The following is a 24,226-nucleotide window of genomic DNA, read 5'->3' on the forward strand; positions in this document are numbered from 1 at the left end:
AAATGGCACTTTCTCCATGAGGCCAGCAGTAATCCGTGTACTTTAAAACCACAACTCACCCTTTCTCACACATTCAGTCCCTCCATCTGCCTCTTCAGTGGTATTGGGTAGTACTGTTAACTCCTAAGTACTTTGCCTTATTATTTAATTTTTACAAACATTCCTATGAAGTAGTTCTTGTTATCCACCTACAGTTGAGGAAACTGAGCCTTAGGAAGGTTACTTATTATTTATTGTCCTTCACCTTAGAAGGTACTCCAGGAAAGCAAGCATTTTTGCTACTTTTCTTCACTACTGCCCCAGTGCCTGGAACCATGCCTAACAAATAGAAAACACTTAACAAATATTCCTTTATTCATTTTTTTGTTTGTTGTTTGTTTTACAGTACTGAGTATTGAACTCAAGGGCATTCTACATTAAGCTACATCCCCAGCACATTTTTTTTAGTTTTTATTTTCAAAACACGGTCCCTCTAAGTTGCAAGGGCTGGCCTCAGACTTGTAATCCTCTTGCCTCAGCCTCCCAAGTAATGGGATTGCAGGTATGTACCACTATGCCTGGTTAATACATATTTTTGAATTAATGAATAAAAACCAGTACATTTTAGAAAAACAAAAATAGGGCTCCAACACAGTGTCAGTACATATTTTATTTAAAAGTTTAGTCTTGTCATATTTGCATTTAAAAATGAAAGAAGAAAACCCCCTCAATTCAGGGACAGCTCTAACAACAGAATAAATGTGGCCAGAGGAAAAGCTCACCACATGTTCTTTTTCCATTTTAACCTAAGACTCTCAAAAATGGTCAGGACCACCAAATTTGAAGGAACCACATTTCTACCTATGTGACTTCCTTGAGTACCCACTCTTTGTAGAAAGCAATATTCTAATTCCTGAGACTAGAAAGAAGTCTAGAGTGGCAGCAGCTAATGTAAGAAAAGTCACGTAGAACACAATGCCCTAAGGCGCAGACTTGGACCTGGTTGAACAGACAGAATGTAGAACCTCTGGATATCTGTTTCTTCCTCAGACAGGAACAGCTAGCTGTCTTACCTTCCTATCAAGATGCTGCCACGGTCAAAACAGTAAAACCAGGTTACAAAGGTAAACCCCTGTAATGAAAAGTGCTGGCATTTAATAAACTGTATGCAGGGCACCCCTCTTAAGCAACTTCTTGATATTAACTCATTTAATCTTTATAAGCAATTCTGTGAAGCAGGTTCTATTCTTAGCTCCACCTTACAAGTGAGGAAGAGATTTGACGCTTAGAGAGGCTAAATGACTTGCCCAGGTCACACAGTAAGTGAAGGAGCAGAAATATAAAACAAGACTGACTTTGGAGACTCTGCCCTCCATCACAAGGCCACCTGAGCTCTCATTACACAGGCCAGATTGTCTTGATGGTAAACTTTGTCTCTGCCTATAGAATTTATACTCTCATGGCACAAAAGAGAAGGACAGGAACAAAAAGTAACAACATAAAACAGTGATTTCAGTTGAAATTTCAGTTGAAATTTTACCTGCATAGATTTCAGTTGAAACTATGCAGGTAAAATTTAAGTGAATGCCAGAATAGTCCAAGAGATGAAGTTAGTGGGATTAATCTAGGACTGCTTTGTAGCAGTGGGAATTTTGACCATAATTTGGAAGGAAAGGAGAACATGGCATGGAGGAGACAGGTCATGGTCCAGATGGAGAGAAGGTTGTCCAGACAAGCTATTAAGACAAATGTAGGAGACAGCAATGCATTTCCATGATGCCAAAACATCTGGTCAATGCAGCTTAAAAAAGAAAAGAAAAACTTCCATCAATATACTGAATCTCTTCAGTCAATCCAGATGTTTGGCATCTTGTAGACAAAACATCCAGATGATTAACTGAATATTTGACAGAGTTGACTGGATTAACCAGATGTTGTAGCATCATATAGACATAGTGTCAGGACGTTTGCTTGGCTGGAGTGAGGTCCAGCTGCAAGGAGATAGATGGTCTGGGCAGTGCGAGGGGGCTTTGAGCAGAGGACCTGGATTGGATGCAACTGGGAGCTGCTGGGAGAGCTTTGAGTGTAATAGAAATGGTGCTTTGGGAAGAGGATTCTGAGTGAGAAGAATTTAAAAAAAAAATCAGCGAAAGGAAAAGTTGTAGACAGGAAAGAGGATATTAGGGGAGTGCAGGTGTGTGTGAGGTAATTAGAGCCTGGACCAGAATCAGGCTCGGGAAGGCAACAGGAAGAAGCGGATCTGAAAAACATTACAGAAAAAGAACAGGAAGTCATGATGGGCTAGACAAGGGAGTGAAACTGCACATCACCCCAGGTTGGAAACGTTGAGGCCTGGGAAAGCAGCTGCCGGAGCCTCCCGCAGTAGTGAACCCAGAGGGGTTCCCCAAGAGACGCCTCCCCCAGCCTACCTGCCAGAGGCCACTCACTGCCAGACCTGAAACCGGGGGAATTGAGGCCACAGACAAAACCCTACCTTCAGGACTTAGTGTTTTAGAGTTGCCTAAGCTGATTTTCCTTTAAACCCAGTTCCACAAAAAGATCAAGAATGCTAAGTTTAGTCTATCATATACACACAGCTTCAGTGAAAGGTCTAAAAGCCAATATTTTAATAATGTTAACTTCTGCCCAGGGCATAATTGTTAAGATGCACAGGGGTATAAGTAAATTAGATTAAGTAAGACTAAGGGAAATTGCATAGCAAATATATTATTGACAGATTCACATTAGAAAGCTTTGTGTGTATGTGTGGTACTAGGGATTTAATTTAAGTGCATTCTACCTCAGAGCTACACCTTCAGCCCCATGTTAATTTGTATTTGAAAATACAGTCTCACTAAGTTGCTGAGGCTGGCCTCCAATCTGTGATTTTCCTGTCTTAGCCTCCCAAGGACTGGAATTATAGGTGGTGCCATCATACCAGATTTAGAAAACCTTTTTATAGTGAAGAATTAAAAGCTGAATTCAAGTATTTAGAATGTTTTTCAAATCCCTAATTTCTAAAAATTTGGGGTATACAAGTCTTGTTTTAGATTTTTTTTAATTTTAAGTATTTTACTTGTTAAGAATCTAGTTTATCTTTAGAAGTAGTCACAGACCCCAACTTGTTAGGATTAAACTATGCTAGTTTAATGACAGGATGCTATGCCTTAGATCTTAAATGTGCCTCAAGGGCCAGGTGTTAAGGTCTGGGTCACCAGCCTGTGGTGCTATTAGGAAGTAGGAAGTGGTAGAATCTATTTTAGGTGAGCACTTGTGAAAGGAAGATAGGTATTTGGGATTGTGCCTTTTTTTTTTTTTTATGGTACTGGGGATGGAACCCAGGGGTATTCTACCTCCAAGCTATACCCCAGTCCTATTTTTTTTTTTAAACAGGATCTCGCCGGGCATGGTGGCACATGCTTGTAATCCCCGTATTTGGGAGGCGGAGACAGGAGAATCACACAGGTTCGAAGCCAGCCGCGTTGGCATAAGAGACCCTGTTTCCAAAAATAAAATAGGTTTGGGAGTGTAGCCTGGAGGTAGAAGGGCTTCCAGGAACCCCAGTACCACCAAAATAAATAAATAAATAAAATAAAATAAAACAGGATCTCACTGAGTTGTGAAAGGCCCAGCTAAATAGCTGAGGCCGTCCATGAACCAGGATCCTCTGGTCTCAGCCTCCTGAATGCTGGGATTACAAGCGTGCGCCCCCACGGCTGATGGAGAATGTGCCTTTAAAAGACATATTGGCACCCTAATTACTTCCTATCTTTCTTTTTTCTCCTGACTGCTGAAAGAAAGAGGGAGCAGCCTCTTTCACCATGAACTCCCTACCACAGTGTACTGTGCTGCCCAAAGCAACACAGGCCCCAGAGCAACCTGGACAAATGACCGCAGACTGCAACCATGAGCCAAAGAAACTTTCCCTCCCCTTTAAGTTGATTTATCTCAAATATCTGTCACAGAAAGCTAACACACACGGTGTGTTCCATCTTGTTAAAAAGCATTCTAAATAGCCGTGCAATTCATGGTTTTGCAAATTTGCAGTTTCAAATATTTTCAGCCCCAGCCCTATCAACCCACACAACCAGTTGTGTGCCCTTTATAAACACACCCATGTTTTCTCTACTTCTTTATTCATTTCAAAAGAGAAAAAACCTTCAGCAGAGGTTAATGTTCATGGTTTGGTACTGAATTCAAAAATGATTCTCTCTCTCTCTCTCTCTCTCTCTCTCTCTCTCTCTCTCTCTCTGACACACACACACACACACACACACACACACACACACATTTACCCATACACAGACACAGGCACACCTGCACATATACACACATGTGCCAGAAGAACGTGAAATATGAGATTATAAATGTATTATTGTGCTTCAGAACCACCCTGGAGGAAATGGAGGGGGCAGGAATCTTGTGAAAATCAATTTCCCAAGCCTCAGAAATGACAAGTCCGCTGGTATACATGGGGGTCCAGGAATCTCTTGTGGGTTTGTTTTGGTTCTTTTTTTTCTCCCTAAAGATCTGTCTTGGACAGGTGATGCCCTAAGGCAGAAAGCTAAAGAATAAAAAACATCCAATGAACATAGAACTCTAAAGTGCCAAAATAGACCTTTTGTTTTCTTTTTGCCTTCTTACCCGAGGATTACATTCCCTTCAATATTATTTTATGAAATGAGCTTCTAGGTAAATTCGCCATGTGCTTCAATATGCAAATTATTTTTGCAGAAACTGCATAAAGCCATGCACACCTATGCAATCAACCTGAGAAGCTGAGAAGAGAAGCTGGGGGAGGGCCTACCTGCTCTCATTCCCAGCACTGCCTGCTACAGCCCTTCCTGAACACCACCGCTCCCTGCAGGGAAAACATAATTAATGATCTCGGTAAGTCTTTCCAGTGCTTCAAGGTTAAGCCAGTCACTTATTTATCAGATGGGGGAAAAAACCTGGGTTTGCTGGAACAATGAATGATTTATCCAGGTGTTTGAATACACCTTCACCATAGCCATAGTTTTATAGAAAAATACCTCATGGTTAGTAGATAGCAAACTAATTATTCAAAAACCTAATCAGTAGAACGCCCTCAATTTATAACATCAAGATTAGAGTGTTTGTTCTCTACACATAATCTCTTTGGCAGCGCAAACTATACCTACAAGAAAGATGAATGGATTTATTTTTTCTGGTATTGTGATTTCATTTGCCTTTATCTCAACTTATTTTCCTAAACTACCCCCCAAAAAAGAAAAAGAAAAAGAAATTGGAGAATTTTATTGGAGGCTGTTTATTGCCAAAAGTGCCACAAATGAAAATCAAATCTGCATTTAACTTGCTTTGAGTGATACTTTTGAAACACATCAAGGATTTCATACCTAAACCAAGTAGTTTTGATTTCAGTAGCAATTTCTTCTCACATATTTATTCCCCAGACATTTTCAAATCCCATCTAACAACCACGGCAAATGGTATCATGCATAGCAGGAGGGAGTTTGGGCAAGATCGGGTTGCGAAAGAAAACCCTTGGGAATTTTCAGAACATAAAGTACTTGTGTTCTGTTAAAACAGAGAGAAAGAATTATTCTATTGATCTCTTTCTTATCACCCACATTAAAATATCAACAATAAATACATCCATCTGAAACATAACACTGATAAGAGTAAGATGAAAAGGTTCTTCTTTAAGGTGCTTCATTGTTTTTACTGCTTTAATGTGATTTATTGCATTACATGGCTTTTGAATACTATACATCCCCCCACGGCTATTGCTAGCCAATACAGTGCCTTTTGTGTAAACTAGAAAAAAGAACCCATTTCCCAACGTGCCTTACTTCCATATATCAAAAAGCTGCAGTAAATCAGGGTGCAGTGGTGCATATCTGTGATCCTGGTACTTAGATCCCAGTACTGAGACAGGAGAATCACAGATTCGAGGTCAGCACATATCTGTGATCCCAGTACTTAGATCCCGGTACTTAGATCCCAGTACTGAAACAGGAGAATCACAGATTTGAGGTCAGTGCATATCTGTGATCCCGGTACTTAGATCCCGGAACTTAGATCCTGGTACTGAGACAGGAGAATCACAGATTCGAGGTCAGTGCATGATAAATTAGAGAGACCTTGTTTCAAAATAAAAAACAAAATAGGTCTGGAGATGGAGCTCAGTGGGAGAGCCCACCTAGATTTAATCTCCCTACCCCTCTCCCACATACACAAACAACTCTGTGGCAATATATTAATTTTGTTTGAACAAGGCACTTTAATGAATCTGCAAAGAAATCTGTCAATATAAATATCAAATCCATGTTACTGACTGTACCAGTATTGGGAAAGGGTTTTAAAAATGTATCAATGTGCCAGTATTGGTAAATATTTTCAAAATGCATCTGAAAATAACTTCAGTATTTAAAAAAAACAGAAGCTTCAGGGAAAAGGCTGCAGAATTCCAGATGGTGCCAAGGGTAAATAGCAAGAGAAAAGAGGAAGCCCAGAAGCCCAGGGTCTTTAACATGTTAAAAGATAAACCAAAGGACGTGGGGGATGCCCTGAGCCTCCAAGAGATCCCAGACTAACACCTTTTGGGGTGTGTCCAACAACTGTGCAGGAGACGGGGCAGGTCTACAGGAAGGAATCCCCACATCGAAAGACCTGCCCCAGAGAAAGGGAAGATCTAGTCTTGTCAGAACACTGGGTATAAAGCTATTCTGTATCCAAAAGACTTGGGTGACTTCTTTTCAAGTCATCCCGCTATACTACCTCTGGCTTAGGGCTTTATTAAACTTGGTCCTATCTTTCCATCTTTGTAATAATAAACTCATTTAAGTGTCCAGCAAGAGTTCAGGCTAGTGTTTTCTATACATAGAACATAGAACAAGAACCCGTGCCTCTATACATCTCACCGCAACAGTTTCAGGAGCCCAACAGAGCCTCCAGAACAGTTCCAGCACCATAACACTTATTATGTGAAGCATGTATTTAGTGACGGCCCCTTGCACGGTGCTCTATACACGGCTCTTTCTCCCTTCTTCCTTCACTGTCTGCCTTCCACACCCCAAGTGGCCCAAATGGTCCCCACCTCTCTTTCTAGTGAAACTCGGTAGAAGCTACTCTCCAATGATCATTCATGATATTCTTCCTGCCAAATCCCAGCCAGTCTTTCTAGAACTCTCTACTAACCTCTAGATCCTAACTCTTTCCCACCAACAATGTCTTTCCTCCCCATCCAATCCAATGTCTGTGGATTCTGTTCATGGACTCCAATCCCTAGAATTCTAGTTGATCCTTCCTGAGGTAAAATGGCCCCAGGAGCCAAGGTGTGTAACAAGTCAGTGCTGCCTGTTCAGTATGATTTGCCTGGTGCCATGGCAAACACTGTAAATACTTATCTTCCTGCAAAAACTTCTTAGGCACAGGTCTTCAGGTTTAGTATCAAGAATCTGTAACATGAGCCGTGTTCCATCTCACGCCCAGAGGCTCATGATTTGTTTAAGAAAAAGTCCTAGGAGCTCAGACTCAATAGTAACTAAAGAGCCTTCAGAAAAGTCACAGCTCAGGACCACAGCTCTCTGCCTCTGGCCCCTGACCTTTTGAAATGCTCTGGGGAAGATGCTTCTCCATGGAGTCTACATTCTAATGGCCACCTCATAAAAGGAGGAAAAAAGGCCTTTCTCCTAGCCTTTATCTAGTTTATTACTGCTGTTTACATTTTAAAATTTGTGATTTCAATAAACTTTTGGTTTCAATGCGTCCTTAATTCTCTCTAGGAGTGTACAATTTTTTAAAAAAAAAAAAAGAAGAGAAAGAAAAATTGGGGCACAGTCAGCCTCTATTTGAGTAGCAAATGTTCCCCTCTATAGGATATTGATGAGGTCACCTTGACCTGCTGTATAGGAGAAGATAGCCATATTCTTGGATGGCCCATAGCTTGCCTCTACTTCCTGGGTGATTCGCTCTGTGTGCATAATGCAGGCCTCCAGAGAAAATCTCTCTATGCGAACAAGGATTAGCAATGTGCTAGAATGGTATGTTTACCCCCAACCCCACCCATAAGTATCCAAAATATTTAATGTCTCCTGAGGCTTATTGATTAATAAGAAAGCTTCATTTTACCTCTTGACAATCCCATCAAGAAACCACCTGAGCCAGGCATGGTGGTATGTTCCTATAATTCCAGTACTTGGGAGGCTGAGACAAGAAGATTGAAAGTTCAAGGCCAACTTTAGCAACTTAATGAGGCCCTCAACAACCTAGTAAGCTGCTATATAAAAATAAAAAGTGAGAAAGCCTATGGGTATAGCTTGGAGGTAGAATGCCCCTGGGTTCAATCGCCAGTACCAAAAAAACAAAAACAAAAAAAACATAAGTGTTGGGGATACCATCCAGTAGTACAGCACCTGCTTAGGGTGTGCATAACCCTAGGATCCATCTCAGCATTGAAGAAGAAAAAAAGCAAAAGCTCTCTAAGAAGAAGCAGCCGATTTTAAATCTGCAGTGGCCAAAGAAGTCTTCCGGCATCTGAAGACTGCCCTCTTTACCTTTTATTCTGCATTTGACTCTAAGTGAGTAAAGTCTTATCCTAAAAACAGGGGATTGCTCTTTTACAAGTGGACTTCCCTTCAACCACATATGTATTAGAAATGAAGTAACTATTAACCAAAAATATAAATAACCTTCAAGAACAAAGCTATTCCTCCCCCCCCCTTCTCAGGGGGCAAGGTTTGTCACTCATTAAATTACTATAGGGCTAGAAAATGGCCCTGGAGATCACTGACCTGGCATGTCTGTGGTTAAACCATAAGGGAACTGCTTTCAAGACAGGACTTAGATGTTCCAGAACTTGTTGGAATGGAGTAAAAAAAAAAAAAAAGTTAAATCCTGGTTTATTTGCCTGAAGGATCTCCATGAGGTAGATTCTATACAGGAAACAATTTCATCTTCCAGTGAATATTTACTCATTTTCCAGCCAGGAGTTTGGAAGAAGCCAGCAGGCAATGTAGTCATTTGGTAATGTCCTTCCCTCTGCCAGATGGATTAATGCTGGGAGATCTTACAACTGGTGAGTAATGGGCAGTGCTCACAGATCCTCCAAGATCTCTGAGGTGTGATTATTTTCGTACATAGATTTCTGTCATCCTCCTCCCCTACCTCCTCCACGGGGTGCTTTGTCATATCCTTTACTCTGTTCTCACTGGACTCTCAAGCCTGGATTTTAAGGACAACAAGATTTTCAAGTCATGACCAATCTCTTCAAACCAAACTTTAGAGACACTGCTATAATGGACGAGTTAGACCAACAAAATTACTGGTTTCCTTTTAAACAATTCTGGAGAGGTATTCATAGTTATTTATTAAAATATGATTTTAACAAGCATCCTTGAGGTCCAGTGCCTTGGCTTATGATGTCCTGACCTATCCCTAACATTAATATTAAAATGTCATGGGCCTATTAGTATCTCAAACTATGAACAGCCAAATTGAAACAGCAACCCCAAGTATGTATGATATTTTAAAACTAATCACTCTGCATCTTTTTTTTAGCATTACTGTTATTCATTCCCTAAGCTGTTGTCATTACCACCACCCCCCAACTCTGCTAGTTGTATTCAACTCCCTTCTGGAACTAAACAGGCCTGTGAAATGAGATGCCTAAGGAAACCCACACTCAGAATTCAAGTACTGACTGCTACCAACTAACTGGGAGTCCTTAGATGTACCTGGGCTCTCTAAGCTGCCCTTGCCTCATCTGTAAACTAGACTATTATGAGAATTAGATCCCCTAATGCTTACGTGATTAGCAGGGTGCTCAGTAAATGCTGTTCACCAGAGCATTAATTTCAGTAATAGTTGTTGTTGCTTCCCTCTTCACTCAAAGCTGGAGTAGTTTAGAATGCTTGCCTTACCCCAAATGCTAGACTCCCATAAAATGACTTTCCAGCTCCTCGCTGCTGGTTGAGTGGGAACCAAGCAGGTGGATGACAAAGCAGAGCTGCACAGCTGCCATGGATTCTCAGGTTTCTGTCTCCTGCACCACTGATTCATTGAGCTGAGCCTCACACGCTCCTCTGTACATTTCTCCATACTAGCTAAGCCTTTCCCTTCGAGTCACTAGGAGATCATAAGCTTTCATCTTCATCACAGACCCCCTCAACTCTGAGTCTTAAATCTTTAGCTATCCCCAACAGCAAAGCTAGAATTTTGGAAAATGGGGCCAATGTAGCTCCAGAATCTGGGAAGCTCTTATCAGCAATTCTACCCTGGGTGGGGGGTACCATGTCACCAGCACAAGAGTGTTGTTGCCTCTGATTTGAAGTAGCTAAGTCTATCAGCCAATGGCCTTGTTGATATCAGAATTACCCCGGAGCTTTGAAAAGCAACCAGATGTCTGCCCTATTCCCAACCCAGGTCTCTCTGTATTTTTAAGTTTCCTGGGTGATTCTGTGATGAGCTTCTGTATTTTTAAGTTTCCTGGGTGATTCTGTGATGAGCTTGGTTTGAGAAGCTCTGTTTGAGTATGTACCAAACATCCCTATCTGTTCCTCCCTTTTGGAACTGGATCATTCCTGAACTACATAAACCTGCAATTTCTTCTAAACCAGGTTGGTTGATGCTGGTTACCATGTACTCCAAACAGGTCATCAGGAATCAGTCTGCTGATTCAGGCCCTACATCCCACCACTCAAGCCCACAAGAGCAAGGACATCATCTCTGAGCCAAAGAAATACAATCAAGAGAGAAACTGGGGGCTGCAGAATCAGTAGCAAGTAGTCTCACCCAGAACAATGGATGTGAGTTCAAAAGATTTAAAGACCTGAGATTCCAACAGCGATCAAAAGCAGGTAAAAGGCTTTTTTTATTTCCCCCTACCAATGCACTCTGGCATGCTCTATCACTTACTGTACTGGTAAACCTAGTGAGCCCTTTGTTTTTGTAAGAGAAAAGAAAAGGGAAAGAAAATGAAAAGGGAAGATTGCAACAAGCCTTTATGTGACTCACACCAGCGAGCAGAGCAGTCTGTGTGGGGGTGGCTGTTTTCAGCAGAAGCCAGTTCTGCCCACCTGCACCCAAACTCCCTCTTGCAGGCTCCAGGTACTTTCCTACCCTGCCCACTGGGCCACTGGGCCTCTGTGGTTCACTGTTTAACATCTGTCTAATCCACTAGAAAACAAACACAGGAGAGGCAGCTCAGGTGCGTAGCTGCAGGGTCTCAAGTGGGAACTCCCTTAAGACGGACCACCAGGCCAAGCTAGTGTAACAACCTGTGGCCAGAGGAAATGTCCTAAAGGCAGAAAGGTGATGTCACTCACTGTCTGCTCTCTCCTACCTTCTCCTGCTGATCAGGGCCCAGTGATCCCCCACTTCACATGTTCAATTCAGCCTAAAATCTGTCTAGTCTCACCCAAAATTCTCAGAAGATTTTGCAAAAACTGCTCACAAGAGCAACACTGGATGTTACCAATCTGACCCCACTCTGAATTCTTTTTCCCTATCATGATTGTGGAACCAGTAAGACTGAATAGCAGAGTTTTATTCTTATGTAAGAATAGGAGAAGTGGGAGACAGACTCACATATCAAACTCTTGACCTTTTGGGGCCAGGAAGTTATGGATGATATAGAGTAAATGAACTCAGGGGGAGGGATAAGCTAATAAAGGGGAGGAATCCTCCTGTCTTTTTTGGAGTCAGGCAGAGATTTTCCAGGACATCAGGCCTCCTCTTGTTGTTCCTTTTATGATTCCTTCCCATCATTGTGATGGCCATCATCAACTCTCTTGGTTCTGGGGGTGGGATGTATGCTATTTAGCCTGAAGATGAGATTGTACTGAAATTAGAGGTTTTCTGCAGGTGATTCTGGCAGCCATGTTAGACCCAGCTGGTTTATGCTAGCCCACCTGATGAAGAATTTCTGGCCTGGAGGCATCCTATCCTCAAAGAAAAACAAGATTAGAGCAGGGTAGAAATTCAGCTAGGTCACTTAGGCAGACAGGTGGGGATAACTCAGGTTCCTTTACTGGTTCTGAAGTCCTCCTTCCCTCCTAGATTTAATCAATTTGTGTGACTTCTCTCAGGGTTTTCTTCAAGGAAAGACTGATTAGCTACATCAGAGTTTATACTCCCTCTGAGTACCTCCACAGTATCACAGTCCCCTGCGAGATCCCTATTGTCCTTCCTACTATCCCTGATTGCGAAGGGGAGGGTGACCCCCAGGCTGGCTCTGGATCTCCACCCCGCCATTCTTCTGCTGTAGACTGAGAAAGCCTCCCTGTTACTTTCCAATGCTCCAGACTGTTGTGTCCTAACAATGAGATGATATCGTTAAGACGATTTTAATAAAAATAAAATCATGAATAACCTTTGACTAGGAGGCAGATCTCATTACAATAGGTGGCTGTAAAACCCCATACTTGAAGAATCATTGCCTCTCTGTCAAAGTGTCTTCCAATGAACCGTCCAGGATTTAATTCATCCATTTGGGCTTGGGTACTGGAAAAGGGCTTGGCCAAACAACTGTCTCACCACAGTGGTGATAGCCATCTTTAAGAGCACGGTGAGTCTGTGTGCAACCAGGGCCAGTACAAAATGAACCAGGGTGGAGAGGGATCTGGCTTGTGTCCAGGAGCTTGTGGCCTTAGGATGCTGCTTCAGGCCAGTTGCACACTGGTGCACTGGGCCAGTGCTAGCCCTCCCTGAGGGGACCAAGTGGCTGGGAGGGGCTGTTGAGAAATCTGAGCCCTCCAGCACCCTGGGGTCTCACCAAGACCTGAGTGACCTGCAGCCATGACCCTCTCTTACTGCTTTTGCTGATCAGTTAAATGCAGGAGCTCATCTCTCTCTCTCTCTCTCTCTCTCTCTCTCTCTCTCGCTCTCGCTCTCGCTCTCGCTCTCTTTCTTTTTTTGTAATTTTAATAGTATGACATGCTCTTTTATTTTTTTATTTTTTATTTTATTTTATTTTTTATTTTTGGTGGTACTGGGGTTCTTGGAAGCCCTTCTACCTCCGGGCTACACTCCCAGACCTATTTTTAACATTTTTATTTGGAAACAGGGTCTCCTAAGCCAGCGCGTGCAGCTGGCTTGGAACATGCGCGATCCTCCTGTCTCCGCCTCCCAAGCGCGGGGATTACAAGCGTGCGCCACCACGCCCGGCTGACATGCTCTTTAAAAAGTAGAGAACTAGGGCTGGGGCATAGCTCAGTGGTAGAATGCTTGCTTAGCATGGCCAAGGCCTTGGGAATAATCCCCAGCACTAGCCTAAAAAAAAAAAAAAGGTGGGGAATTATCAGAAGCAATCACCCAAAGTCATACCCTCCAGACTCAACTTTTTCTAATTTTCATGCAGTCTTTTTATATTTTTTTAGACTTTTTTTCTTTGTAGTATTTTTTTCTTTCTTCTCTGCTACAAAATTTTGGGTTTTTAACATTGCTTGGATGAAGTCATTTTCTAAAATTTTCACTTTATTCTTTTTTCTTTAGCAGAAATATTTTATGTAATTTTTTAAAATCAAACATTGCTTAGGGACGGGTGTGGTGGTGCACACTTGTAATCCTAGCATTCGGGAGGCAGTTTGTGGACAGCCTCAGCTACTTAGTGAGGCACTTTGCAACTCAGTAAGACCCTGTTTCAAAAATAAAAAGACTAAAAAAATAGGGCTGGGGGTGTAGCTAGGAGGTACAATGTCCCTGGATTTTATCCCTGTACCAGTACTGGGAATGGCCTAGGAAGATTCGAGAAAGCTCTGATTATTAGTAGATATATTTCAGAAATAATTGTGTCAAAATGGCAGACCTGGAGAAAGGCTTGGCTTCCATCAGGAAGCAAATAGCTATTGAAACTTAGATTGACTTAGCAAAAAGTAATTAGCAAGTCAGTAGGAGAGGGGAAGTAGGCCTTTCTCTGTCTAAAGACAGAACTACATGATTAGATAAGCAAGCTAGGCCGGGAGGAGGGGTGGACCTTCCAGAAAAGAGACACCTTGCCACACCTTTCTGGGGGAGGAACCTTACAGGGATGTTTACTAGCCAGAATTACGTAAACAAGATGGAGGTCACGGGTATAAAAAAAGTCCAGCCTATGTGTGTCCCATTGGTGTATTCACTCGAATCGCCCCCCCCCCCCCCGGTGCCATTTCAGAATGGCATTGGGCTTTAACTGTCTTCTGTATTTCTATCTTTTTAATAAACTTATTTAAATCTTCAGCAAGAGTCTGAGCTAACGTGTTTTTGCCCTTAGCTCAGGACAAGAACCCGCGGTTTTTCTGTTTTTCTGGTTTTGGTTGTTTTGGGTTTTGTTGTGGGTTGAGGGAAATTGTGTCCGGGACCCTAACAGGGGTCCCCGGGAACAGTTTCCCCAAAACCATAATATTCCCACACTGTAACATATTTCACCATAACAATCCCCAGTACCAAAACAAACAACAAACAAACAAACAAAAACATTGCTTAAATGTTTTAAAACTGTACCATCAAAGCACTTAAATCTTATGTTCACTTATGGGAGCTTTTTCTGTCTCCAGTTTGTTAAAGTACATTAACAGGAAGTGGGTAGACAGTCCTATCACCCTTCCCCATATCTGCCAGAGTTTGATAGTTTAGTAGAACACAAAAGCCCCAACAAAGTCTTTGACACAGTATACGTTAGAGGTACTGGAACTTCAAAGTCTCTGCTCTTTTCCATGTTGCTGACAGCAGAGAAGTAGTGTTGGGAGATGAGCTTTGGTGTCTGAGTGAGTGGGGGAGAGCTTTGCAGTATGAAGGCAGGCCACAGAAGACTAGAGAGAAGGAGAAGCCACGCCTGGCCCCATGAAGATAGATGGCTGTTGAGTTTTGGAACACTGATGTCCAGCACTCACTGTTAGTTCTGTCAGCCACAAGCCAATGTCTTAATTGAGAAAAATGCTCTTGACTCTAAAACATTAGAAAAGTAGAGGAAAAAGAACTAGGCCCAAGTGAAGGAAGAGTTATACTTCTTAGTGCATTTTCTGCCTTCTCCAGAGTCCCTGTCTATTATAGCATGGATCTTAAATTTCCCCTGGAAACTCAAATGTTTGAGGCTCCATCTCCAATGTAGCATGTTCAGAGGAAGGGCTTTGGGGAGGCGAGTGGATTGTGAGGCTCGGACTGCAAAGGATTAATCTTTTGAAGGATCCATAGCTTAAAGGGCTATTGGGAGATGGTAGAAACTTTGGGAGTGGAACCTAGTGGGAGAAATTGGGTCTTGGAGGCATAACCTTAAAAGATAGATTTTCTATCCTCGGAAACAAAGGAGCCAAAGGACCACAGAATGAAACCACTGAAATTGTGAGCTAAAATAATTTTTTTTCTATCTGTACCAGTATTGGGAATGGCCTAGGAAAATTTGAGAAAGCTCTGATTATTAATAAATATATTTCAAGAATCTTTTTGTAGAAGATGAAGGGCAGACCTGTGGAAGGACTTCGTTTCAGCCAGGAAGCAAGCAGCTATTATAATGTAAAATATCCTAGCTAAAAGTAATTAGCAAGTAGAAAGAGAAGGGGAGCTAGGACTTCCTCATTCTAAAGACAGGTTTACATAATAATTGATATCTAGTTAAGAAAAGGGGAGGAGGGGATCTTCCTGACCTTCAAGAAAGGAGAAACCTGGGGGAACCTTCATGAAAGGAGAAACAGGCATAGACCAAAGTTAGGCGGGGGAAATTAAGGGGATGGACTTTACCTAGGTCAGAATTACGCAGAACAAGATGGAGGATGTCTTGCTAAAAGAGCAGTTCTGGGTTTTGTGGGTCAGTGATTTCATTTGAAGCACCCCCTCATGTTATCCCTGAGTAACATGAGGTTGTAACTGCTTTCTGTATTTCTATCTCTTTTTTTTTTTTTGGTGATACTGGGGTTCCTGGAAACCCTTCTACCTCCGGGCTACACTCCCAGACCTATTTTTATACTTTTTAATTTGGAAACAGGGTCTCTTAAACTAGCACAGCTGGCTTTGAACCTGTGTGATCCTCCTATCTCTGCCTCCCAAGCGCGGGGATTACAAACATTTGCCACCACACCTGGCTTGTATTTCTATCTTTTTAATAAATTCATTTAAATCTTCAGCAAGAGTCCTGACCAGTGTACATCTGTCCTGAGTGGGGACAAGAAACCGCGGTTTTATGGGAATTGTTTCCAGGAGCCTAATAAAGGTCCCCGGGGACAGTTCCCCCAAATGGTAACCCTTACACCAAACCGTAATACTATCAGGTTGATATCTCTCAAGTATTTTGTCACAGAAATAGAAAGCTAACAGTCCATCCTACTTCACAGACAAGTGGTTTAAGGTTTCTGTATATGATTCCAGCTATGTAGGATAAGCAAAGGTCATGAGCCATCAAAATTTCTCTCTGATCTCTTGCATGAGTTTCTTTCTTTTATCTTCTTCAACCCACCTTGACTGAAAGTTGTGGTAGTGGAAGAGAATGGTGGGAGATTCTTCAGCCTCCTGTGTCTTGTTTTCCAGTTTATTATATACTCTATCGCTGGTTAGTCTGGTCAGTAAAGCGCATCCTTCCTTCTTGTTTTAATACCAAAACACCGTAGATCCCTCTCACAGCTAGGAATTGTGACAGTCTGTAACCCACTCTCATGGCATTTCCTTCTTTCATTGGTCTGGAATGACTTTCCCTTTATGAGAGAGTGTAACACAAACTCTGTCTCCGGCTGGGCCAGTTCTCTCAAAACTGAGTAGATCTCTGAGGAAATCTAGACTGATTAAGTGACCACTTTGTCATGATTTAGATTTGGACCACAAAGTAGACAAATTTGTATAATTGGCATACATTTTGCAAAGAAGCTGCCAACTCTTGAGCTGTCTAAGAACTAGCAGTGAATGAGTGTCCAGGAGGAAGAGACAGTCTGTGGTGACTTTCTCTTCTCTCTAAATTCAAAATAAGTACCTCCAGTCTCCTTGTCCCCCTTTTTTTTTTTTTTTTTTTTTTTTTTTTTTTTTTTTTGCGGGTCTGGGGATGGAACCCAGGGACATTCAACCTCCGAGCTATAGCCCCAGCCCTATTTTTTTATTCTTTATTTTGAAACCGGATCTCACTGAGTTGCAGAGGGCCTCACTAAGTAGCTGAGGCTGTCCATGAACCGCGATCTTCCGGCCTCAGCCTCCCAAATGCTGGGATTACAAGCATGCGCCACCACGCCCGCCCGTCTTCCTTGTCCCTTTTTGGAAAGAACATTCTCTAATGACAGTGCAGCTGTTACCGTCCTCATCCTCTTGGCCTGCCTCTGTGGTCTTCACCTAGAATGTGGGTCTCCATATCTTCACAGAGGAAGATTGGCCCTAACAGGGGTAGAGGAGACCCAGCCTTCTAAGGGTGACACTTCAGCTGTGACTGCAGCAACAAGTCCACCAGCTCCCAGATCTCCAAGTCAGCTTGGTTCTTGGAGTCTCTCAGAATTCTTACTGCTTCCATTCTGGCAGAATGGTTTCCTTCTTGTTCTCCAGATCACCCAAGACTGGGGGAGAGCCAGCTCTATTAGCATCTACTGCAGCAAGGCCAGCTCCCCCAGGCCTTCCTTACAGTCACAACATTCTCTAGGCTCTTGTCCCTGCTGTGTTGTCCCATTCAAAGGTCACTCACTTTTTTAATTCTTTACACTATCCTCCCAGTTATTTGTGATAGCCTTTTAGAAACTTAAAAATAACATTTATTTCCTCAGTGGTTTTGTATATTTCCATTTGGCAAACTTTATTTTGTTCTGTGTGTTTCTAAGGGAACCAAACAAAAATGGTTTATGCCCTACTTCCTACACTGGCTTGACTGATGTTGTCAGAACTGGGATTGTCCTTCAATCCAAAGTGGGCACACCCAACCCCAAGCTGAGCCTCGATGCAGGAACTATATAAACTACAGACAATGGGCATTGTTTGGTTGTCAGAAAATCTACTGCATTGTGTTTCCTTTAATCAAGCAGAGAATTATTTAATAGATTCACGCCACTTTTCATAGATATAACAGCAATGTAAAAGTGGTTCATATTTTAAACACGACCATGACTCATTATTAAAATAAAAGTGAGGGCAATATAAGAAGTCAAGATGGAGGGCAGTAGTTACTGGAAGGAGTGAAGAGAGGACCTTCTGAAAGGCAAGAAGTTTTTCAAATGGTTTATTTGAAGAACTGGGTGTTAGTTATATAAATGTATTCACTCTGTGAAAATTCAGGGAGCTCCGCAGTTATAATCACACTTTTCAGTACGGGTGTCCTACTTCAAGAATAAGTTTACTTACAATAAAAAGGTGAGCTGGGAACTTTGGTTGAAGTTGGCAATGAAGGCAAACAAAGTAATTACTTTTTCATCCAGCAAACACTTTTAGTGCCCACTTGGTGCTCAACAGTAAGCATAGACTACATATCACAAAAATCAATAAGTTAGGGGCCACAGGGCCTGACTTCAAAGAGTGTATAGTTTATAGTCAGCTACATATATACCAATAGTGAATTCTTAGTTGTGGCAAATGCACCATAGCAATGTAAGGTGTGAGCATCAGGGGAAACTAAATAAGGAATAGGAATATGTGAGAATTCTTTATGTGCTTTTACAGATTTTTCATAATTCTAGCCCTTTTCAAAATTTAAAGTGGTATTTGTCTTCAAAAATGCTCAATGTAAAGACAGGATTGTGTGTTCAAGGCCAGTCTCAGCAACTTAGCGAGACCCTGTTTCAAAATAAAAATTTTAAAAATGGTTTGGGAGTATTGTTCAGAGGTAGAATGCCCCTTGGTTCAGCCTCCAGTACCAAAATACAAAAATACTCAATGTCATGAGAATGAGTATGAGGGAGAGAATATTTTCAGATGAAAAGAACTAGAAGTGACTTAATAGAAGAAAAGATGCTTGAACAGGGTCTTAAAAGAAAAATGAGATGATAATAAAAGGAGTGGAAAGCCGGGTGTGGTGGCACTTGCTTGTAATCCCAGCATTTGGGAGGCTGAGACAGGAGGAGCGTGGTTTGTGGACAGCCTCAACTATTTAGTGAGACCCTCTGGAACTTAGTGAGACCCTAAGCTACTTAGTGAGACCCTATAAAAATATAAAATAGGCCAAGGGGTATAGCTCAGAGGTTGAATGCCCCTGGGTTCCATCCCCAGACACACACACACACACACACACACACACGGAGTGAAGAGAAGGTTTCTGGGTATAAGAAACTGTGAGGAGCATAGGACAGTATAGGGTTCTGTTGGGCTGGTTGAATTGGGAGCCTGAAAAGAGTGATGTGGAGTAGAACTGGAAAAGCAGAAGCCCTTCAAGCAAGTCAGAAAGAACCTTCAATTTTATTTTGTTTTATTTTAATTTACATGGCTGGTGATCAAACCTAGGGCCTTGTACCTTCTAGGCAAGTACACTACCGTGGAGCTATGCTTCCTTCCAGGCTAAATTTTAAAAGTTACCTAGTACACAAAGTTTGTTCTGAATTGCTGTTGAAATTCATTATCTTACAATAAAAGATAAATATGTTCATTTAAAATAGAAATCAATATAGTTAAATAAACCCCTCAAATCTGGGTATATCTACTGCGGAGCCAAAGGAATTAAGTTATAATATTTATGGAACACCCATTAGGTACCTTTTATGTCTATTATCTTATTTAGTCACCCAAGATCTTTATGAAACAGCTGTTCTTATTTTATTTTACAGATAGACAATTGAGAACTTGTTTGTTTCCAACAAATACAAAAGAGTCATAAATATAAAAGCCAGATACAGCCACCTGAGATGTTGTTTGTTTCCAACAAACACAAAAGTCATAAATGTCAAAAATAAATATAGCACTTAGTGTCAGGATGTGCTTCACTGGTAGAAGTGGAACTCTGAATTGGAAATAGGTTTACATTGACATTTTATTTAAATTTACTTTTTATCTCAAAAAAGATCATCTGGGACTAATTTAAGTTCTTCAAGACATAATGGTCTTGATAAGCCCATTTATCAAGTGTGCTTTATGGAATAATTCAGACAAGCATGTTTGGCAAGGGGTGATCATCACACAGAGTACCACAAACTGATAAAGTCTGGCCGGTGCAGACCAGACGCAGTGCAGGAGATTTCTTTCCCAGTTTGGTTGGAAAATCTTGTTTTGTGGAGTTAGAGAAAATACATCTATACTACATGGGCTATGGGATGGGCTTCCCAGCATTAAGTTGTGACTGTTTCTAAACTGATCTGAAGAAAATGAAAAGGAGGTAACTCTTCCTAGCTTGGGTGTCTAGCAGCATTATAACTTGCCTTCAGGGACAAGTTACTGTGTATTTGAAAGTCATATAACTCAACAATAATGTCATCTTCTTTCCCCTCCTCTGTTCTTGGATAAGACACAGTGAGACATTAGAAATGGCTTGATACTGGCACTTAGCAACTCCCTAATCATGCAGAAATGAAAAGTTCACTGAAGATCCAGTTTCCATTGAAAATGTTCTTCTTTTGTTTTTTGCTTTTTTTTTCTTTTCTGGAGATTTCCTCTTCCTTACAGTTAACCACAGAACAATTTTCCCTCTTCTGTTTCTTGAAGGAGAATGACATTCTTGAATGGAAATTTTGTTTTCTTTTAATTCCTGACCAACTGCATCCTATACCTGACAGACTCAAGGTAGGAAGGCAGGTGAGTTACCAAGAAAACAGTTTATTCCTGATATTGCCACTCAATATCACAGGGTGTGATGAAAACTGGAACAAATATGGAAACCACGGAAGTGCCAGAACATTACATTTAAAAAATGGAATTATTTGAGTCAATCTGGAATGTCTGGTTCTTTTGGTTTAGGCCTCATGGGTAGCATTGTGCTAAAAAACAACTTGAATTGGCTACCAGGATTCCAGAAGGGTAACATAATCTTGTACCTTTGTGGAGAGATGCTTATCTTTGTCTACTGTTAGCAGAAAGAGGCTGGATTCCTCCACCCTTTCATGTTTCAAAATGAAAATTGTTCAAATAAGTTCCAAACCTGAATGGAATTTGGAAATGCGAGTGGGTGGGGATACTTCCTCCAGTCTTTTGGTTTGTGCTGGGTTTTATTTGAAATAAATGTCCTGCCATGAGTCAATATCCTCTAGAGCTACAGAAATACAGGGACTGGGGAAGGTTCAACCTCATCACTTCCTTTTATGCAATTTGGTAAAGTCCCAGCAAAACTTAGTAACCCTGAATATGGCACTCAGGTCCTCTGAGGAGACTGGCATACTTCAAATGAGAACCCAGAGCTGGTGACACCTACCTTCTCTTTAAAAAACGCAGCCCTGAACTCAGTGACCTCCACTTCTAGAGCGACACTCTGGATCTCTGCAAAGACTTCCACCCAGGGCCACAAGTGCTGAGCAGATTTTTGTCACCAGTGCACAAAATTATAGTGGTGTGTCTGGCTTTTATAAAGGGCTATGACATGCCAAAAGGAATTATAACATATGAAAAAAGGAATTTTAAACTGTGCTGTCCTATCACAGAGGATGGGTTAACTCCACGATGGGTTTGCAGAAGTTCCTGATTAGGGAGAGAAAGAAACACAACTTGGGGCCAGTGGGGCCCTTGGCTTATGAGACAGAAAATAATTTCAGCACAAGTCAATCAGAGACATAGAGATTCATTTAAGAGAGTAAGAAATACACATTCAAGGGGAAATGTGGGTCACTTCCAGAGTGAGACACAGATCTGGGGGGGAGGTCATGGCTCTTCTTTTATAGGAGACTTTCATGAGAGGTGGGTAGGAGGAGGTGGGTGAGGATGACATTAGTTGGGGAGTCACAAGATGGTTTAGGGTATTCTGGTTACCTTCTGATCCTGGTGGGCCTTCACTATTTAATTTAATCTCTTTTGCTTAAAGTATTGACAGGTAGGTAACTAACAGTGCTCAGGGTAATTAGTAAAGACCTGTAAATCCCTCAGACATTTGGGACTAATAGGCCTTGCTGGGGCAGCCAGTGGGCAGGGTGGGGGAAAGCGTAATACGCTTGGCTTTAGGAGTAAGGGTATTGGGGAATTTTTCCACAGGCTTCCATATGAAAGGTGTATTTTCTTTTTTTTCTTTTTTCTTTTTGGGGATTGAATTCAGGGGTATTATACCTTCGAGCTATACCCCCAGCCCAGTTTTTTTTTATTTTTTATTTTGAAACAAGGTCTCACTAAGGAGGGCCTCACTAAGTAGCTGAGGCTGGTTGTGAACCTAGATCCTCCTGTGTCAGGCTCCCAAGTACTGGGATTACACCACCACACCCAGCTACAAAAGGTATGTTTTCCTTTATATCTCCTTTCTACCTATTTCTTTTATTTCTTCAATCCTAACTCTATCTCACAAGGAGAAAAAAAGTCCCTACTCAATTTAGGGGACACTCCTGAACTCCTACCCTTGTTGACTTGCTACTCCACAGCATGAACAAATTCTGATAAATTTTTGGGACTTGGGGGCCTTATCTCGTGGAGGTTGGTCAAACTCCAACATTCTTCCTCTTCCTGGTATAGCAGATGTCTTCACGCTTTCCATACCCAGTCTAAGAGACTAATGGCTCCAAAGGACAATACATGATACCACCCAAGAATTTGGATCCTGGTTCCTTTGGAGACTTTATTTTCTGTATGGGTATAGTCATGCCTCTGAATTCTTCTACTTAGAAGGTACTTGTGTCACACACACACACACACACACACACACACACACATGCACACACACCACAATTTATCATATCATATGCAAAAAATGTAACATGGATACAATAATATTACCCAAAATAGTATTTTGCAATTTTTTTTTTTTTGGTGGTACTGGGGTTCCTGGAAACCCTTCTACCTCTGGGATACACTTCCAGACCCATTTTTATACTTTTTAAATTTGGAAACAGGGTCTTTTAAGCCAGTGCAGCTGGCTTCGAACCTGTGCAATCCTCCTGTCTCCACCTCCCAAACACGGGGATTACAAGTGTGCGCCACCACGCCAGTGTACTTTGCAATCTTTAATGCATATATAAATTATTGAGCTGGAACTGAAACTCTGCTCTTCTAACAAGTTCCCAGGCAGTGCTGCTGCTGCTGCTGCTGCTGCTGGCCAATAGCCCACACTGAGTATGAGGATCTAATACACAATCCATATTTAACTTTTTCCAATTGTCCCCAAACACCTTTTATCATTCTTAGGTTTTCCCCACTTAGTATCCAGGTGGAAATCAGGCATTACATTTCACTGTCCTGACTCTTCAGGCAGAGGATATGAAACTTTGTATTGGCTGATCTCTTGGTTACACAACAACCCAGTGAAAGTGTGAGATTTCCACTTGTAAGATACCTCTCCCCCAACTAAATGCTTGAATAAGAACCCCTCTCCTTACAGTGAAAGTGAGAGAGGGATAGAAAAGGGAGCCATGTCTTGTACAGCGACTTCTGAGAGGAAGTCCCTGGAGAGGACCCTGCAGCACCGAAAGTGTGACAACAGCTAGGCTCTCTCATGGGGTCTTTTTTATGTGTTTGTTTTGTTGTGGTGGTGGTACTAAAGATTGAAATGAGGGGAAGTCTACCACTGAGCTATACCCTATCCCTTTTCATTTTTCATTTTGAAACATGATCTCACTAAGTTACTGTATGCTGATGGCCTTAAACATGTGATCCTCCTGTCTCAGGTTCTCGTGTGTGTGTGTGTGTGTGTGTGTGTGTGTGTGTGTGTGTGTGTGTGTATGAGTGTGTTTTAAATAAAAACTACATGCATCTAGCATCAGGGCAAGGGTGCCTATCTCAGATAGTAACACAACATCAAAGCTGTTTTCAAATAAGTTTTGCTGTTCTTGTTCTCAGACTTAGAGATCTCATCCTTTCTCTTCAAAGAAATTAGAATCCGAAGCTACATACAAGTGTGTGCACATCCACTAAGCTTCATTTCCTATTTTCCAGGGTTTAGAATTCAGATCACTCATCCCTCTTACAACAGCTCAAGCTCTTAGGCTGGGCCCTGGGGACCTGTACCTGTCAAGTCCCATTTCTCTGTCCATTGCAAACTCTGTGTTCCTCACCCTTGCTTAGTGTACTCACCACCACCAAGCCCTTGGCCCCCATCAAAAGAAGACATGGCTGGAAGGAAGGATGATAGATCAGTCCTTGGTCAGCTGGCCAGCAAAGGCTCTCACCTGAACAGCTAGAACTTGAGATGGGTTACCTGTCAAGCTGATAGAGAGGAATATATTATGTGGCATAAGAACTTACTGAGATAGAAGTGGAGAGGCAGAGGGAACCTAGCTGGACA

Source organism: Muscardinus avellanarius (assembly GCF_963383645.1).
Source record: "Muscardinus avellanarius genome assembly, chromosome: 1".
NCBI lineage: Eukaryota > Metazoa > Chordata > Mammalia > Rodentia > Gliridae > Muscardinus > Muscardinus avellanarius.